Source organism: Aquarana catesbeiana, linkage group LG08 (genome assembly GCF_042186555.1).
Source record: "Aquarana catesbeiana isolate 2022-GZ linkage group LG08, ASM4218655v1, whole genome shotgun sequence".
Taxonomy (NCBI): domain Eukaryota; kingdom Metazoa; phylum Chordata; class Amphibia; order Anura; family Ranidae; genus Aquarana; species Aquarana catesbeiana.
In genome coordinates, this window is record NC_133331.1 from 261,570,787 (window position 1) to 261,578,441 (window position 7,655).

Sequence of the window (7,655 nt, forward strand, 5' to 3'; positions counted from 1 at the left end):
GGGGTTGATTTACAAAACAGGAGAGTGCAAAATCTTGTGCAGCTGCACATGGCATCCAATCAGCTTCTAACTTCAGCGTGTTCAATTAAGCTTTGCCAAGAAAAAAACCTGGAAGCTGATTGGTTTCTATGCAGAGCTGCACCAGATTTTGCATGCTCTACTTTTAGTAAATCAACCCCAGAGTGTCTCAGAAGTAATGATGGGCAGATGTTCATCAATCTGTGAAAATCTGCTTCTAAAAATTGCAATTTTACATTGAGAAACATTATTCTGCAATTGTTCATCAAAGACTTGAAACATGACATCATTTACAGTACATAATATCATCGAAAGATTCAGAGAATCTGGAGAAATTTCTGTGCACAAGGGACAAGGCTGCATTAAAAACAGACATGATTCTGTGATGGACATCACTGCATGGGCTCAGGAATACTTCCAAAAATCACTCTCTGTGAACACAGTTTGCCATGCCATCCAAATATGCAAGATAAAGCTCTATCATGCAAAGAAGAAGCTATATCTGAACATAATACATAAACACCGCCATTTTCTCTGGGCACAAGACCATTTAAATGGTCTGTTGCAAAGTGGAAAACTGTTCTGTGGTCAAATAGAAATTTTACATTCTTTTTGGAAACCATAGGCACCGCGTCCTATGGACTAAAGAGGAGAGGGACCTTTCGGCTTATTGTCAGCACTCTCAGATCAAAAGCCTGCATCTTTGATGGTATGGGGGTGCATTGATTCATATGGAATTGGAAGCTTCTGGAAAGACACCATCAGTGCTGAAAGATAGATCCAGGTTTGGGAGGCAAGAATTGGACATCATTCATCTCCCAAAACTCCAGCAACTGGTCTCCTCGGTTCCAAGACGTTTACAGAGTGATGATAAAGGGTAACGCCACTTTTGTGGGGAAAAATAGCAGATAAAGAAAAAATAATATAGCATATACAATTGCGATACAAGTCATATTGTAATTGAATGATATTAGAAATGACCTTTCCTTTTCAATCTGCAGCTGCTGTAATTTTCTGAAAATGGAATGCAATATGGCTACCTGGAGTTGTTCTGTACACAGAATGTGTACAGAATGCCCCTCAGAAACATAATTTCCTGCTTGTGTGATTGGCTCACCGATTTTCCCAGAAGTCTGTCTAAGATACAAGTCAGATTTCAGACATCCCCTGGAAATTTCATTTTTGGTGAGATCTTTCCAATAGGAACACATTTAAAGGGATGCAGGCCCAACAGCTTTCCTCATTAGTGCTCTGCAACTGCACAGCTGATTGATAATTATGAAACCACTCCCATTAGACCCACTCTGCACAGAGGTACACACAGGGATTTCTTCAGAATAACAAAAGGTAGGAATCTGCAACAAAGGTTGGTATAATCCTTGTAATGTACAGAGATCACCCAGAGGGGAAGGTTTTTTTTTCTCAACAAAAGTGGAGTTACGCTTTAAAAGAAGAGGGGAAGCTACACCGTGGTAAACATGGCCCTGTTTCAACTTTTTGACATGTTACTTTTACTATTTTATGTAAAAATGACCTTATTTTTCTTAAGTTGGTCAATTTTCTCAGTTTAAACATTTGGCATGTCTATTTCTGTTGTGAATAAAATTTGGGTTCATTAGATTTGCAAATCATTGCATTCTGTTTTTATGTAGATTTTACACAGTGTCCCAACGTTTTTTGGAATTGGGGTTGTATCATTACAGGTATTAACCTCATACAGTTTCTAAACTACCATATGTTTCACTATAGTGGTCCTTTAAACTTTTTAAATGGCCCTATAGAAATAAAAGTTAAATAATGACAGAATTTGTGTCATAGGCACAACAAGGAAAGAAATATATTGCTCCAACTCAAGTTATATATTAATGTTATTTATGTAAAACATTCACCTGCCAGTGAAACAAATCTTCACACAAGAACAACTGAAAAGTTAGCAAAATAGCCATAAGAATTATTTTGATTCCTAACTGAGCCTAATATCATTGCTTTCTTGACTGAAAAATGCATGTAGAAAATAAACAGGTGTGTAAAGAGAAGCACTAGTTCTTTTATTATATTTCAAATTTGCTTAAGTCCTGTGTATTAAATAATTGCCATTAAAAAAATAAAAAATATTTGTGTTCAATCTTTTTCATGCTTTGCTGATTCTCAGCTGCAGCCTCTTTTCAGCCATTTCTTGTCGACATGCACTCCAGCAATGGCTGCATGGCACATTTTAGGGTGGATTTCCCAGTCATGACAACAGTTAACCATGTCTGTGTAATGTGATTTGAATCCGCTTACAGTCCCTACCAGAAGCACATGTGACAGGGTTACAATACAGAGTCATAGCTGGGAGAGCGTTGTCACCCTATAACAGGAAGTGTCTGAACAAGGACCTTCATGGAAGGATATTAAACCATTCCCTGTACATATATATATATATATATATATATATATATATATATATATATATATACATATATACATTCTCAGGAAAGTGGTGTTAAAATCAGGATGATGGCTGCAGCCATTTTCCTGATATCAATCTTTACTCTAGCTATGCCCTTTTTGGTAAAAGTGATGCGAACGGCTGTACGAGCAAGCTAGCCGCTCAATCACTTCTACAAGCAGCAGAAGGGCCCCCCTGTCACCGATTCCGGACTCTTACATCCCAGCGGGGAACCCAGGGCTGCTGCTGGCGGTCGCACTGGCTAGCCATAGAGACAAGCGAGGCACTTCCAGTTTCGGTTATTTGTTTACTAGCCATTACCGGCTAGTAAATCAACCCTATCAAACCGAGAGCGGTTTGATGGGCTGCTTTGGAGGGCAGAAGAGAGATCTAGGTTCTAATAGAACCCAGATCTCTACATAAAGCGGATTTTTCACGACCCATGCTATCACAAGGGATGTTGTTCAAAGTTCCCCCACCCACCCCCAGCGTGCTCATATGCAAATGAGAATGCGCACATAGGCCCTGTACAGATATGTAAACAACAATCATATCACATGTGAGGTATTGCCACAACCAGAACAATAGCAATAATTCTAGCCCAAGACCTCATGTTTACCTCTAAACTAGAAAAAAAGAGGGGTTGAATCGCGCTAAAACAGATTGGTGATCATACACATCATCACCAAACCAAATATTTAGAACTAAGTGAAGAGTTCCCCTTTAGTGTATACATGATATACAAAACACATGTCAAATGAATAATCAATCCAAAAATAAAATGTTCAAAGTGATAATAAAAAGTCCATGTATAAAAAATAAATCACCCAAGTGATATGAAAGTATCTTAAAAAAGTTCCAAAAAACATAAATTCTTGCTGTGAGAAGAAAAAAGCGTGCTTGCTCCACCACCGTGAAATCAGACTGGCCGCTTACCAGAAACTCATGATCCCCCGTTACAGAGGATCAGAGAAAGCTGTTTGTTAATACTGCTTCGAACCACGACCAATGGATCAGAGACCTTATACCGAGATGGGACATCAAAGACTGCAGGGTCAGGCTAAAGATGTTCACACTGACAGGTACTCAGACATCAGCCCACAGCATTGCATATACGGTCATAGATGGAAAAAAAGGCTCCATATAGTGTAAAATCATTGACTTTATTGGATAAGTAAAAAGTTAAACTCACATGTTAGTAGACAATAGTAGGCATGTAGTGTAGTCTGGAGCGCCAGCCGGAAGCTCACAGACAGCCCGTCCTACTGGAAACAACAGCAGCAATGGGAGGTGACGAGAACACGTCGCTCTGCCCTACGTGGCGTTTCGTGATAGAGTCACATCATCCAGAGGCCCCTGCCCTACGTGGCGTTTTGCGTCGCTCTGCCCTACGCGGCGTTTTGCGTCGCTCTGCCCTACGCGGCGTTTCGTGATAGAGTCACATCATCCAGGGGCCCCTGCCGAAACAGACCCACCCAAGTACTAGGTGGGGCTCCCCCGAAGGGAGACCCCCAAAGGAGAGGGCGAACCAAGCCAGAAGGCCTTTGTCCACCCCTTCCCGAGGCTTTCAGAGTAGGCCCGAGGACCCACACCCTACTCATCACACAGTGACAAACGTGTATACACATCAAACAAAAAAATACAAAAAGGTGACAAACACGGGGATGAATAAAAAGAGTGGGGAGATAGGGAGGTGGGAGAGTGAAAGTGACCATTGTGCAATACAATGGCCGGCCCTCCAGCCAGGAATAAAAATTTCCCTTGGTCCTAGCCAAAAGGCTGGTCCCAAGAGGCAGGTGTGAAAAACGTGTGTAGTGGTGAAGTGACCATGGTGCCATAAAATCAAGTGCCTAAACACAGTGACTGTATGGCACCCCTGAACTGCCACTTCAGGGGGACATTCACCACTTGCTTTTCAAAGCAACCCTGACCCACAGCCCAGGCCACAGCAGCCCCCACCCCAGGCAGGAAGGCCCTTTACCATCAGGCCTCACCGTTGTTCCGTCCCTCCTACCTAATTACATTCGGGAAATACTGGCCGCTCCCCCGGTGGGAGTAAGGGGAGCCAGTGTTCTCTCCCGAATAACTGTCTGGAGCTAGAGCTGCCCCAATCCAGGCCAGAAAGCCAGGGACCCGACACTCCGGCCAGACCAAATGGTTCTCTGTACCCATCAAAAGGCTTCCTTTTCGGCTACAAACCGCTCCGGGTTACCTTCACTCCAGCAGGTTTTGCATAGCAACCGCCATCCCATCTCTACTTCGCCATAGATCAGGGACGGAAGCAAGCGCCACCTCCTGGAAACTGATAAGAACAGATACTACACTTGATCTTAGCCAAAAGGCTGAGAAGCGATAAGCAAAAATCATGCCTCAGGTGAACCTCATTGGTTATGATACTGCGCAATGCCTCCATCTCTTCCATGCTCACGCACGCGTTGGTCCCACATTCACGCAAACAGTGGTAGTCTTACACATGTGAAGTATCACCGCAAACGTCAGATCATGGGCAGTAAATCTAGCAACAGATCTTCTGTGTAAATCTAAAATTGTAACCTGTAAAGCATTGCCTATGGATAGTAAAATGTACGTCGCTTGTCACGGGCATGCACAATTTTAAAGCATGACATGTTTGGTATTTATTTACTCAGCATAATATCATCTTTTATATTTTACCAAAAATTGGTTTATGCATTGTGTTGTTTTGCATGAGAATTCCACCCCCCCCTCCCCCCCCCAAAAAAAAAACGCTGTGCAAATACTGTGTGACACAAAAAAATTCCAACACCCACCAATTTATTCTCTAGGGCCTCTGCTTTAAAAAAGACATAATGATTGAGGGTTCTAAGAAATTTTCTAGCAAAAAATACTGATTGTTACATGAAAACAAAAAGTGTCAGAAAACGCCAGAGGGTCAAATGGTTTAAAGAAAGCTGCAGATTTTTTAATATGTTGAAATTAAAATAAACTTTTATCTTATGTGATGTTATATTGATTTGTCTTACATATATTTTAACCTATTTTGGTTGGGTCACAGTTATGGGATAGCTCACATACCTTACTCGTCTTACCACCCTGAGGCTTCACTTCTATTGCGATAATGCCCCCAGGAAGCTGGAAACACACAACCCACCAGTGGCGGCTGGTGCTCAAATTTTTATCAGGTGATTATGTATCATTACAGCTAGATAAAACTGTGCCCATCAATTTCAGCCTCACTGTGCCCATCATATGCAGCCTCACTGTGCCCGTCGCAGTAGGCCAATCACATCCACGTTTCAAGTAAAATAAAATAAAACCACTTAACATAAGGTGTCCTCATTAGAGCCCCCCTATACATCAGGTGTCCCCATCAGAGTCCTCCTTTACATCAGATGTCACCATCAGAGTCCTCCTTTACATCAGATGTCACCATCAGAGTCCTCCTTTACATTAGATGTCACCATCAGAGTCCTCCTTTACATTAGATGTCACCATCAGAGTCCCCCTTTACATTAAATCTCCCCATCAGAGACCCCCTTTACATTAGATGTCACCATCAGAGCCCCCCTTTACATTAGATGTCACCATCAGATCAGAGTCCTCCTTTACATTAGCTGTCCCCATCAGAGTCCTCCTTTACATTAGCTGTCCCCATCAGAGTCCTCCTTTACATCAGATGTCCCCATCAGAGTCGTCATTTACATCAGATGTCCCCATCAGAGTCGTCATTTACATCAGATGTCCCCATCAGAGTCGTCATTTACATCAGATGTCACCATCAGAGTCCTCCTTTACATTAGATGTCACCATCAGAGTCCTCCTTTACATCAGATGTCACCATCAGAGACCCCCTTTACATTAGATGTCACCATCAGAGACCCCCTTTACATTAGATGTCCCCATCAGAGTCCTCCTTTACATTGGAGGACCCCCATCTCCCCCCCTCGTACTCACAGCTCTCGCACAAGTCGCCTTCCATCCACCTTCAGACCAACCGAGATGATTCTGAGAAACCAGGAGTGACAGCGCCGGACCCACACCACAGCAGGGGACAATGCTATAGAGAGAGTGTTCAGGGCGCAGAGCTCAGCGCCCCAAGGACTTTCTAAAGGAAGCCAATAGAGCTTCTTGTTTGCAATCACGTGATTGCAAACACTATGTGTCCAGCACCCTGCACACACTTAAAAAATTAACAAATACTGGCCCTTTAAGTGTGTGCGGGATGCCGGAGACATGGGTTTATGGGAAGCATGATATGCTGCAATCACCAAAAATAAATTAAAAATTAAAAAAATGCCGGCCCTTTATTTATTTTTGGTGATTGCATGTCATACTTCCCATACACCCATGTCTCTGGCATCCAGCACACATTTAAAGGGCCAGTATTTTTAAAAATGTTTTTGGGCTTGGGGGGGGTGCGGCACCCCTGCACCTATGGGCGGGCCACCACTGCAACCCACTAGATGCATGGGAACATTTAACAACAATGAGTATTCATTTTGATCAGAAAGGTGCCAGACTCTCAGACTTGTGGGTTACAGTCAGCTTTGTCCTTTAGCAGTCAGGTATCCAATAGGGGTCCTACCGGGCTCCTGGGGAAGTACCATCTGGTGTTTTGCTCCCCCTGGAATAGGGAATGCTGCCACAGCACTTTTGACTCTCCAACCTACCAAGTGTCTTTTTCTCTTGCCATCCCATCGCAGAATGCCTCAAGGTTCCCTGGCCACTCTTCCTTCAGGTTGGAGGAACCCACTTGCCACCAATCACAAAACAGAATTCAACCCCACACAAATACAGAGAGAATATACAGCCGTGGCCAAAAGTTTTGAGAATGACAATAATAATTTTCACAAAGTTTGCTTCCTCAGTTTTTATGAAGCAATTTGCATATACTCCAGAATGATCAGATGAATTGCAATTAACTGCAAAGTCCCTCTTTGCCATGAAAATTAACTTAATCCCACAAAAAACATTTCCACTGCATTTGTGAAGAAGGCTTCAGGGAACCCAAGAAAGTCCAGAAAGCACAAGGCCCATCTCCTACAGTTGATTTAGCTGCAGGATTGGGGCACCACCAGTGCAGAGCTTACTCAGGAACGGCAGCAGGCAGGTGTGAGTGCATCTGCATGCACATTGAGGAGAAAACTTTTAGAGGATGGCCTGGTGTCTAAAAGGGCAGCAAAGAAGTCACTTCTCTCCAGGAAAAACATCAGGGACAGACTGATAT

At 43.0% G+C, this 7,655-nt stretch overlaps 1 pseudogene; it reads right to left on the bottom strand.

Annotated features, from left to right (window-relative positions):
• Positions 1-4,670: 4,670 nt before the first annotated feature.
• LOC141106932 (U2 spliceosomal RNA) lies at positions 4,671-4,803 on the bottom strand (annotated as a pseudogene).
• Between the last annotated feature and the right edge of the window lie 2,852 nt (positions 4,804-7,655).